Below are 13,253 nucleotides of genomic sequence, written 5' to 3'. Positions count from 1 at the left end.
GAATTATGGAGGTATGATAAACCATTATGTTCTTTAAAATTTTATTAGGAGTGTAAATTGTACTGCAGCCAGCAGGCTTCCATATGAGTATGGAGTTGAATCTGGGAAGGTCTCACATCACTGGAAAGTTAACAGATCTACAGTTTGTATAAGGGTGGCACCTTCTTAGTGGCCAGCAAACCTCTCTCAAATGTCCCTCATTAACAGATTTTATCACTTAAATGTAACTTATTTTCTTTCTTCTTAGGTTTTATTCAGGGAGAAGAATATTTTTTTCCCAAATTTCAGGACTTATATTTAGGGTGATCTTAAGTCCTATTTTTCCTGGGACAGTCTCATTTTACCTATTGTTTCAGAATAATGTTTTGTAAATATGCCTTAAATTCTCCAAAAGTCCCTGTTTGTGAGGTAAATTATACGGTCACCTAACTTCTGCTGCTCAAAGTTCTTCTGATCCCATGCACTTCTCTGCTTTTCTCCTCATGTGACACAGCAGCTTCTCCACTAGCCATTCGCAGGCACAGAGATTCCTCCAGTCCCTGTGTGACTCTACTCTTCAATGTCTGATCAGAGCAATGGAGACAGGACTCACACATTTTGTTTTAGACCCCCCTACGTGACCAGATCTTATATTTTGAAAACAAAGGAGAAAGTGTAATTTTCCCTCATCAAAGAATCAGGGCACAGGAGCCTATATTTTAGGGAGAAAATTAGAGAGTTTAAAACAATGCAAATAAATTACATGTGTGTGAAACATGCGTTCAGTAATCATGACATCTCAAAGGATTTCAGGAATCATGTAGTTGAATCTTCTCCTTTTACCAAGGAATAACCTGAGGCTTACACAGAAGAAGAGATTTATCATAGAGTATGACCTAATTTGATCTAGTTAGAAGAAGGTTCCTGACCACCAATGAATTCGATATTTCCATTATCAAAGTCAGGTATTTTTACCATATGAGAAGAATATGACAACTGTTTTCTTACAGTGTCTTTTCTGGGCTTCTTTGTATCTTAAAATAACATATTTGTTTTTCTAAATGCAATTCTATTTGGTGCAACTTAGAAAAAGTACAAAATAGATGTAAGCCAAAGAAATTTAAAAAATTGCAAGTCCACTTCCCAGAAGTGATCACAGAATTATTTCCTTCCATTATGATTCCAGGTTAGTGCATGTGGTCATGTGTGTGTGGTATGTGTGTAATCATAAATTTATGCATCTACCTATGTCTGCAATACAAATTAAGACTGCTCCATCTTATGATATCCATTAACTATACCTTTAAACCTAAATATATATTATGAACACATTTAGTAAACCATGATGTTACCATTGAAAATTTAATTGATTTTTTCTTTTTTTGTTGTTGCTATTATAAAAAATGTTGCCAGAAAACTCTGCATGATAGTGTTTGTAAATTATTACTTATATCTATGTTGCTAGTTACCTGAAGTGAAAAATTACTAATCAGGAGTCTGCACATTCTTAGTCCTTTTTAAAATGCTTTGCATATGGCTGCTCAGGAAGGTTGTGCCAATTTATACACCTGCAGCACTATGGAAGCATTTCTGTTTTCCTCCAACCCTTGACAACACTGGCAGTTCTCTTTTTATAGTTCCTGCCAGTTTGATAGAGAAAAATAGTGTATTCTGGTTGTAATTTGCATTCACTTCATTATGATTATACTTGTGCAGTTTTTACATGTTCATAGTCCTTTTGTGAAGTGCCTGTTTCTATTTTTTAACCTTTTCAGTTCTTTTGATTTGTTGTTTATCTTATCATACGGCAACTGATCTTTATAATAACACAATAATGTATTCACATAATCACTGCTTGAGTTGATAAGTGCTGTAAATACATTTAATATTTTTCCCACTTCATTTTTATGATTTTTGAATTTGACGTTTTAAAAAGAGTTGTTTTCTTATGTCTTATTTTACTTATTTACTTATTTACCTAAATATTATAGAAATACTCATCCTTTTTTTTTTTAATTTTTCTTTTTTTTATTGTATTTTAGGTTTTGGGGTACATGTGAAGAACATGCAAAATTGTTGCATAGGTACACACGTGGCAGTGTGATTTGCTGCCTTCCTCCCCTTCACCTATATCTGGCATTTCTCCCCATGCTATCTCTCCCCACCTCCCCACCCCCCACTGTCCCTCCCCTATTTTCCCCCAACAGACCCCAGTGTGTAGTGCTCCCTTCCCTGTGTCCATGTGTTCTCATTGTTCAACACCCGCCTATGACTATAAGAAATACTTATTCTTATAGTAAGTGCATTTTTATTCATTGAGTAATTCATTTTTACATTTATATCCCTCCAGCTAGAAATTTGCATATAAATAAAGTGTGAGGTAGGGATGTTATTTTATTTTTGTAAACAATTAGCTGCTTATGTCAATGATAATCATTGAAAAACCCACCTTTTTCTATTTGAAATAGTTCTTTACCATATTACTTCCAATACTAAAATGCCACAATGCATTTTAATATATTTTGTAACAAATTTTAGTATGTTACAGACTTTACTTTTTAGAAATGATATTGGATGTTGTTTCATGCTCTTCTTCCTGATGAAATTTTTAATCACTTTATTATCTCCCAATATTACATTAAGTAGAGTTGAACAAAATTTAACTTAATAAGAAAATTAAGTTGGGGACAGGTAAAACCATGTCTTTATCTTTAAATAAGTTGTATGACTTTCCATTTTTCCATGTATGTGTGTGTGTGAGTGTTCCTTAGTAAGCTTCTGAAGGGTGTATTAATATTATTGTCTAAGCAACTAATATCTTGACTTATCATATAGTGAATCCAACTATCTTTCAGTTATTTCACATTGTATAGGTCAGCAATCATATTATTCAAAATTATTAAAATTTTGTTTTAATTTTTTCTTGTTTTATTTTTCTTTCCACTCCACTGGAAAATTTATAACATTATAGAATAATTATAGTCATAGGAAGCTCTCCTTAGAACAGACTTTAATATATATGAAGGCTTCTATTGTGCTGCTGCTATCAGTTATATATATATATATATATATATTTCATGTTAATTACTTTACATTTTAATTTTACTTAAAGGATATTTTTAAATTTAGAAGTAAATTTTGATTTTTATCAAACACGCTTTAGTGTTCATTAAGATAATATTGTAGTTCTTAGTCTACCGATTAGAGTAATCAAGTACATTAGACTTTTAAACTTTGTATCATCCTTTCTTGCTCAGAATAAATTTTGCACAATTATGTATTATAATCCCTGAAGTTTTTTAATAAAATTATATGTTACATTTACATACATCTATGTTAATAAGGTTATTTCATAAACACACACACACATTGTCAAGTTTTTGCATCTTCTAAAATCAGAGGAGATTTCCCCAAAACCTAGGTTCTTTAATTATTATCTGCAATCATCTTTTTCTCAGATGATTGTTAAAACATGCTTATGATATCAGTCAAGTCAGTATCCATTTGATTGGTAGTTCTTGAACATATTTTTCTATTTCAGGGAGGGTAGGCTAATGTACTTAAATGGCTTAATATAATAAACATCAAATCATCATTCAAGCCACTATATAATACAGCATGTTGGGATGGAAGGATTTTGTTTCACTCAGGCATTCCCAGTTTCACCTTCCTTTCATTTTGTAGATTAGTCCTCCTGCAGGTTCTCAGATCTACTCCATTAAGTTAGAAAGCAGAGGAGGAAGGAGAACCATGTGGGGGAGGTCATTATGGGCCACACTGTAAGTGATGAACATCCTTTCTGCTCATATATGTCTATGTCATCAGAAAGAAGATGAAACAGATACTTCTATACCCTGATAGTCTCCGTCAAATGAACTAATTTTAATGATTTAGTTTTGTTATGAAATTATGTAATTCTTTAAAATTTTTATACTTACTAGCAGATAGTTATACAGATTTTTTATTCGCTCTTCTCCATCTATGGTTAAATCATTTTCTTGCCTTCTTCAGTCCCATCTTTCCTTTCTGCCTGCTTTTCTTCCTCCCTTTCCTGTTTCGTTCTTCCCTTATTCCCTCCTTTCTGATAGATCTCCTTTCTTTCTTCTCCCAGCCCTTACTAACTATATCATATGTCCGTGACTTCAGAGAGCCACAAAGACTGTCTTATTATTTGTGCCTGCCCACTGTCTAGCACTGTGCTCTTCTCAATTTAGGCACGCACTAAATTGCGAAATTGGACTTAAATTGAATCAGCTATTTCCCAGCTTGCTCTAATAGCCTTCAAATTGTTTACTCAACCTCCAGTAAAATACCCAATATCCCATACACACTGCCAGATTCATTTTCCTGGAATACAACCCGGATAACCTCCAGCCTTCTGCACACAAATACTCAAGAGCTCCCCATTGCCTGTCAAATGAAGTAGATGCAGCCAGGATCTTCACCTGTGTAAAGCCCCTCTATTCTCAGGTGCTAGATCTTATTTCTCATCACTCATGCATACTTGCTTTGTGGTTTAACCAATCACAAGCCCCATTGTAATACTTTTCTTACATATTCATTGTTTTTTTAAATTCACAATATGCTTTCCTCTTCCTTCGGGAAATCGCTCCACCTGAAAAGTCCCTGTATTTCTCATTCTGCCTCCCATTTTGCTTATTCTTAAAGGCTTGCCCTATCCTCTCTTCAATCCTCAACTCCACGGACCATTTCTCTTCTTTCTCTCGCAATCACGTGTGGCACAGTGGAGAAAACGCTAATCAGGGAGGAAATTTATACTAATATCATCTGTGCCTCTGATCATTCAAAGAAGAAACACGTGTTGGCCGTGTTCTCTCCTATTTATCTGTCTTTTAAATGTTGAGAAGACGCCTAAAGACCAAACCAAAGCAGCTATTTGGGGAATCCTAGTCTGAGATAAGCTGACGGAGAGATGATTTTGCCAAACCGAAGAACGTAGCTGAGTCTTCTGAAGAGGTACTAAAAATAAAAGCATAGGCTTTCATAATACTTTCTGGGGCATCTGCCTCTTAATTCCAAATGAAAAGGGAAAGAGTTTAAATCAACTTTTTGATAAAGAGTGTCTACATAACCCAGAAAAAAAATTATGGTGAGAAAGGCGACGTGGGCAGAGAGCTCCTGACTAAATTAAATGGTAATGTCCATTTCTATTTAAAAAAAAAAAAAGGATTATATTTTATTTATACTTGATATTTCAGTAGATCTAACATAATTTCCAATTTAGATGTGGAAAACTGAAAATGTGCAGAAATTACAGCTTAATGCCTGGGGTAAGAAGAGAAGAAATTCACCTTTTTACAATTCAATCAAATGCAGAATAGGAGCAGTTAATAATTGTAGAATATGAATAATCAGATAAGACATTTTCTAGTGAAAACTCATAAATTTTATTTTTGGAGTACATTAAAATTCAGTTAAATTTTAAAATCACAGCATATCTTCAGCCACTGTGAATAGTTGCCGTATCTATAGAAATCTATTTTAGAGATATGGGAGTACAAATTATAGAATGTCAGCATGCAATTTGATTTTATGTGCTTTTCCACTAATATAAATAATGAAGCATGCTGAGAGCATTCAGATACATTCAGCTGAGTATAATTAAAATACTGAGGTATAACATGTTAAAAAAAAGAAACAAATTAAGTACTAAAATGAAATAGGTAGAAATACCAGCAATTCAAAGTGATAACTATGCTGTGATTACAGTATTGTGAATAGACTAAATCTAATATTTTGGCTTAAATGAAATCAGTGATAGCTGGAAAGTTAATAGAAGCAGTGCCTTTATATTTTCTGCAAATAATGGAAAGGTTTCATTTTAGGAACACACATTTTTTGCCATCTCTGGAAATAAGTCTCCATGGTATTCTGAATAAGCATTCTCACCCAAATGGAACAAACTCTCTCATGAAATTGGCCACTGGGGCCTACAACAAATAATTAAAATGGGATTTGGGAATCAGTTGATTTTTTACATCCAACACTCCCTATTGGGTTAGTTGAATGAGGGCAAATCAGCTTCTTCAGACCATGTGAAAAACACAATTGAACTTCCTGCTGGTCACCACTAATTACACAGCGATTGTGACTGCCCATTCCAGGCTGAAGGCAAATTTCCCTTTAGGTTTTGTTGTTGAGGCCCACCAAAGGACCAACTATTCATTCATGCTTGCCAGGGCTGATCTGGAATAAGAGCTACTGGTATTCTGATAACAAAGAGCATTTGATTAACTGTGTTCCATTCTGTCACATAGAGCACTACTTTAGCCCTACTATGTTTTAAATAGGGTCCCTAGTTTTTTATAGAACCTACATTATACTCCAATCTCAAGTTTCAACTGGGGTTTCTAATAGTTAGTTGGGATTTATGAGAACCAATATTTTATGAGATGAGTAACAAAAGGTGACTTCATTCTATAACTACCAACAAAATACCAAATATTTATAGTTTGGGGAAGAAGAGATTGGAGCCGGTGAAGAGACAAGAGCAGAATATATTCTCTACCAACTTCAAATCTGGGGCTAGAATTCTAAAGTTAGATTTAAAATCTGAGTAGTAATAATAAATACAAGAACTCTTTTCAGTGTTTGACTTTGCTGGGTCTACTTATTCTTGGATCCAGAGTTTTTCTCTTTTTTGAGCAATTCTTTATTTTCTGAATGATATCTTTACATAACACCATGAAAAAAGGTGAATGAGAAGCAACCTTCTTTAGTCCTTGTATATCTGCTATTGGACAAAAGCAATGTCTTACCTTCTTTATCTATAAACATTAATTGAACTTGTCTATGGACTGGTGTTCAACTATCACTTGTATTAAACTTCTTGACCATATTCATCTTTACTCTTAAAATATTCATTCCATATGATTTATACACAAAACGATGAAAGAATGATACAAAACATGATTTACCAAATTGCCAAATACAAACTGTGCAACCCTTTGCAAAATTCTTAATATCTCTGAGCATTAGTTTTCTCATCTATGAATAGGAATAGCAATAGGTAATCTAGAAAGCTGTGGTGATAGCCGTACAAAATGCAAGGTAAGCACATACCACAGTGCCTGGTGCAGAGTAGGTAAGTAGGTGTCACTAAGTGTTGGTGTTACATTATTTTAATTTGGAATAAATGGGAGGGGGACATCAAATTTTTGTTAACAGCATAAACTTTCTCTACCTTCTTCTCATAGATACGTTATTTTGCTTAAGTGAAATCTGTGCTTATTTATTTATTTATTTATTTATTTGAAATAGGGTCTCCTTCTGTTGCACAGCCTGGAGTGGGGTAGCATGATCATGGCTCACTGCAGCCTTAACCTTCCAAATTCAAGTGATCCTCCCACCTCAGCTTCCCATGTAGCTGGGACTACAGGAATGCACCGCCATGCCTGGCTAATTTTTCTATTTTTTGTAGAGGTGAGGTCTCACTGTTGCCTAGGTTGGTCTCAGATTCTTAGACTCAAATGATCTTCCTGCTTTGGACTCCCAAAATGTTTGGATTAAAGGATTAAGCCACCATGCCTAGCAGTGTATGATTTTTAAATTTTTTTGGAATATTTATTAAATTTGAAATGTAAAACAAAGATCTTTCTCATTTAAAGAAAATGGAAAACACTAAATACTGTGAAGTTTTGAAATATTCATGTTGAATTTTGTTTACCCATTGCTTCCCAATAGTATTTCACAAAGAAACACTTTGTGTGTATAACACCTATTAATAAACTGCATATCGGGTATGAAACATAATGTCACATCACACAAACAGAATTATCATAGTTCTCATGAAATAGCAGCTTGATAATGAATGGATAAATTTGCACTTGAAAGAATGATGCTTTTCTTACCTTCATACTAGGTTACAGATGTGGAATGTGCTCTTCTACATTCCAGCCATCCAAATCTTACCTAGTTTATTTCCCAGATTAAATGCTATACATTTGCAATTATAGCAAATAATTTTTCTGAATTACAGAATATACTACTGTTCATCTGTCATTTGACTTTTGGTTCTATTCTGTCTAATTTTGTTCTATAATTGTCTTATGCATGAGTCATTATGGCAGCTCCAAGGAGTAGAGAAACATGTTTGCCATTGATTTTGTACCATTCTAACAAAACCTGGCATAGAACCGGGAGAAATACACTATAGTGGATTTGTACCTTTTAATCTTGTTCTTCTCTAAGTACTGTGCTTTCTTTTTAGCATCCAGGGACTTATTGCCCAAAATGGTGCTCAAGACCCCTCACCTCAGCAGAAGAACAAAACCGTGAGTGAAATTACCCAATTTCTGCAGAACTCATAAACATCCTGAATGTAGGTCACACTCATTGCCTGATGTGCTGTGCATGTCATGTTCCAACAAAGCAGCTGCCACAAGTAGCCAGACTCCCGGAAAGCAGCACAGACCCAAAAAGAGCAGCCATTTGGAAACACATTTTCATTGACAATTTGGGGAAGTTGGGCATTCACTTAAGAAAAAGCCATAATTCTGTAAGAAATGAGCAATTTATGCACATTATAATCAAATTTATTTTTATATCCAGCTACTCCTACATGTGGGATAATTCAGTCTGGGAAATCATGCTAATTAGTTAGAAATCCATTACATTGCAAGTCTTGTAGCAGATGCAAATGCTGTTTCAAGTGTTCTTACGACCATAATGCATGTGCTTTTATTAGAATGCATTCCCAATGTGGGCAGTTTGTTGGTGAACCAGGCTCTAAAGTTCATTTGAGGGAAAACACTTTTATGAACACCATTGATAGCATTTTCAATGCATTTTATATGTATTTTGCTTTAAACTATAAGAACTCCACCTGTCAGAAGATTGGTCAGAGCAGCAAACTTTTCAAGGCAAAATAATGATGATAGTGATAGTGCTGGATTCTAATGGTCAATGAGATGCATCTTTGCTGAATTCAACATGTGGACATGCCCTTTGCAGACAGTATGGGAGAGTAATGAACCCCAGACTAGGACTGGAAAGACAGATTCAGTCTCTGCTTGTGGGTCACCCTGGGTATGTCATAAGCCTGTTAGATGTTGTGCTTTCTCCACTATAACCACAAATATCAGAACCTTCTCTGTCTTCATCAGCTGTTGTGAATTTAAACTAAGATCAATATGTAGTCTTTTATTTAAACACGGTATTTTTGGATTATTGAAAATATTCTAGCGCTGTTAAAAAGAAAAGCTTGGTTTGAATCATGTAACCACTATTAAAGATTTCATAAACTGCACATTAATTGTATTTCAAAATAAGTAATAAATCACATGATCTAATTGAGGAGCTCTGCTAATCAGAGAACTACCTGATAAAGGATTCTGTGCTGAGTTAGGGCTTTGGGGTCTTGGTCTTGTAAGAAACTAGGGGACTTTAAAAAAAGATTCAATCGTCCCTACCGTTTGTGTTTTTCACTCAGAGATTGGCAGGAGTAGATATTTGATTTTCTTGAATAATATTTATTTTCTTGTATAAAGTGAATGAATCACGAAAAAGATCTCAGTAAATAACAACTTTAAATCCTTTTTAGAATAGTTATTCAACCTGATCAGGAAGCTCAGTGATGTCAGTGAAAACATTCAAAATACTCTAACAACACAGGTTCTTTGGCAAACATTGTGAATTCGCTTTTGTAGTAAGAAAGACCAGAGTTGAAATCTCTGCTCAGGTGTTATTTGTGTTGTTAATTGTTTCTGATCTAGGGAAGCAAGGTTGAGAGAGCAGAAAAGAAATCCCTCACCACCCCTTCTTGCCCTGCCAATATATCCACCACTATATTCGAAAAAAACATGACCACTTACAATGCAATCCTTGAATTGAACCTTCTAAAGGTAATCAGTTAATTCCAGGATTTTAATAATAAAACAATCACTAAGATTTAAAGTATTAAAAGTGTTCTTCTGATCCAATTGAGGCATGTATAGTAAGTAATCGTTCCTTTCCATCTTCATAATCTTTGACCTTTGAGAATATATGCAATCTGAGTATTACAAAGAACTACTCCTGAAGGAGTTAATTAAGCCTTTCAAAGCCCATTCGTGATAAGGATTTGCAGACGCTGTGTCTTGGTTTCACTGTTGAGTCTTGAAGGCTTGTATACTTTTGCTGTCAGATACTCTGAAGAGGTTTTGGCTTCATTGAGGAAAACAAAACAAATGAAAACACTGTCACTAGGGTATATCCACATTTTCTTGGTTAATTTAGGCCAACTGTAGGTGACATTTTGTTTCATTCAGTTAATCCAATCACAAAGAATTGTGGGTGAAGATAGCTGGTGACCCATGACATGCACGGTGTAAATGGTGCATGTGATTACAGATCAGAGATTGTTTCTTGCTTGGAAAACAGTAGATATTGGAGCCCACCTGTTAAGATTCCAGTTAAGATAGGTGAGCTTGTATATGAGAATTAGCTATTCTGTTTTAGGACTACAGGAAAGGGGCATTCAACTGCCCAGAATATTCTTTTATTTGCTAACAGATTCTAAAAACCCTCTACTTTAGGAAAGAGAAGAGATACTTTTGCTTTGATGCAGATCATAGGCTGGAACCTATGACTCAAATGGCTCCATTCATGATACTACTATTGGTATTTCCCAAGAACAACCTTTGGTATGACAAGAGGTTCTGAAGTATGAAGATACCTTTGGGACATATAAGGGAGAAGGGAAAAGGGTCAGAAAGGAGATTGTGATAACTAACCGCTGTGCTAATGACCTCGTGACTGCATTTCTTCAGATCGTGGAATATGGAATCTATCTGCCAACATCTTTTGAGCTTGCATATAAAATAACCAGCACTTACATGTCTTAAATTTACCTAGTTCTGAGGTAGGTGCAGAGAGGGAAATGAAAAAGAACACACAAAGCACAGGACTTCCTATCTGTGAGACTTGCCATGTCTTTGAGTGTATGCTACTCTTAAGAAATATGATACTATTGAAAGACTGAACAATATGTTATCTGTTTGCCTTCTTGTTTATTTGACATGTATTAACTGAGACCCTTCTAAGTGGAAAGCACTGTACAGACATCTAATATAGAGAGTGGAAAAAGACTGTGTAGTTTAGAGGAGAGCTACATTGGGAAAATACATACCAAAGAGGGGGGAATTTGGACAGCTTCAGGTAGAGCTGTTGGTTGAGGGAAGAAAGACATGAATAAGAGAAAAGGTTAACATGTAAAGTAGAAACTTACAAATTCTTCCCATGGACCATTTGGGTTGGAAAGACTTGAAGAATGAGTATGTGAGGAGAAGTCACTATTTTCCAGCTAAACAAATATTTTTTCTTCCTGAAATTACATGGAGGTTTTTAATTCTTTCTTTTGATAATTGTTGAGTAGTTAATTGTTTTATTCAAACATTCATTTACTCAAACATTGACTCTTTTATTTTTTCCATCATGTTTTCAGCATGGAAAGATGAAGAGCTTAGGAACATGCATTTGAAATATGCTTTGCCTCAGACTTGTAAAAGCATGGGCAAGTTATTTAATTTAAATCCTCAACATCTTAGTTGCTTTCTCTGAAAATGGAAAGAAGAATAATACCCATTTTCAGGGTTTGTGAGCATTAAATGAACTAGTGCCTAGTTTAAAACACAATGATGTTCTTGATGCATAATTCCAGCTCTGAAAATTGTGAGAATATTTGAATCTCCCCATTAAAGGCACTGTAATCATCTACTTTGAACAAGATGATTACTTAAAAACATGGGAATTGAATGATAGGACTAGAAAATAACAGGCCCATAATTAAAAGTGATGATTACAGAGGATCAGTGCAATGTTATCAGTGAGAAATTGGTCTTTCTCAAGAAAATGGCGGCAAAAAAAAGGCAGGGAAACAGTATAATCTGTGGCCGTCAAGGCAAATTTTGGAGTCTTTGAATGGGAGCTCGTTTGTTTTCATCTTGCTTTTTTTTTTCTTGATCATAAGGCTTGAACTTTAAGTAGCTTCAACTTAGTTTAAAGTGCACAGACATTTCTTTTCCCACCCAGTATATGCTACCTCTTGGACTGGTACAGATGGCTTGAGTCAGAGGATGGGCATTGAAAATGTTTATCAGGCTTTTAATAACAAGCATGCGCCTTCATGAAGATGCCAACATCTGAAAGAAAACTTTTAAAAAATGAATGCCAAGGGATTACAGACAAGGGTGTTCTCAGACCTCAAAACTGTGCTCTGTGGCTGCTTTAAAGCTCAACATACAAACAGAATATTACAAATTATTTTTCTCTCTTTTATTCCTTTCCTCCTCCTTCATTGTAACTCTCTTTTCCTTCTCTCCTATCAATTCTTCCTTTTAGCAAAAGCATATTTTTCTTAGTCTAAGCAACATTTCGAAACATAAAACATTTGTATCAGATTTATGTTCTACGCTGGTTAAGCACATATTAAACAAAGCCCAATATATAAACATATTAATTCAGGAACCAAGCCAATTAATACAAATCATTTGCATAGAAGAAGTATTGTTGTATTTCCCAAGGAGAGTTCATAAGATTTCTTTTAATTAGAAGTTTCCTCAGCACATATAAAATGTGAGTTCCTTTCCGGTAATTTCTATCTATCTTTTTAGGAAGATATCTGTTGTGTGAAAGAAAACACACCTGCAAGTCCAATTTCAAATGTCAATGTAGTAAACACTTATGAATAACTGATGAAAAAGAAAAGATATCCTAAATTATTATATTCCAATCTCTCATTCTTATCAGAGGGATTTGAAATAAAATGGCTTACCTTCAGTATCATTTCAGACATCAATTCTCTATTATTTTGACATGCAGGACAGTTTCCCAGGTTTCAGCTCATGAGCAAATGATTCAATGTGACTTGTCTTCATCACAATTGAACATTATCATAAAACTGTTATTCAAATGCCCTGAACAAAGGTTTCTAATCTTCAACAAAAGACATACAGTTAACTACCATTTTTGACATCTTAAAGAATTAATCAAGATTTTCTAAGTGCCAAAAGATGCAGAGGTGGAATGGTTTTTTAAAGTTTCTTTTTTAGTCAGTGAAGTAAATTGCTGACTCTTCTTTTTTAACTTCCAAGAAAATTTGCAAACTGAACAGATAGTACGTGCCTTAAAGTCTAAAAACTTATCTTGGAATATGAAATGGTTGCAAGAAAAAAAAGTAATTACTTCATGCAGATAACTCCATCAAATAATCCTAGGTGGTTGATCTGGAGTTATGCTAAGATAGGAGAATTGGGTTCTGTTAGGGAAATTATAAA

Source organism: Aotus nancymaae, unplaced genomic scaffold (genome assembly GCF_030222135.1).
Source record: "Aotus nancymaae isolate 86718 unplaced genomic scaffold, 86718_ANA_hifiasm-v0.15.2.pri h1tg000057l, whole genome shotgun sequence".
Classification (NCBI taxonomy): Eukaryota; Metazoa; Chordata; class Mammalia; order Primates; family Aotidae; genus Aotus; species Aotus nancymaae.
Note: the sequence above shows the minus strand (reverse complement) of the source record.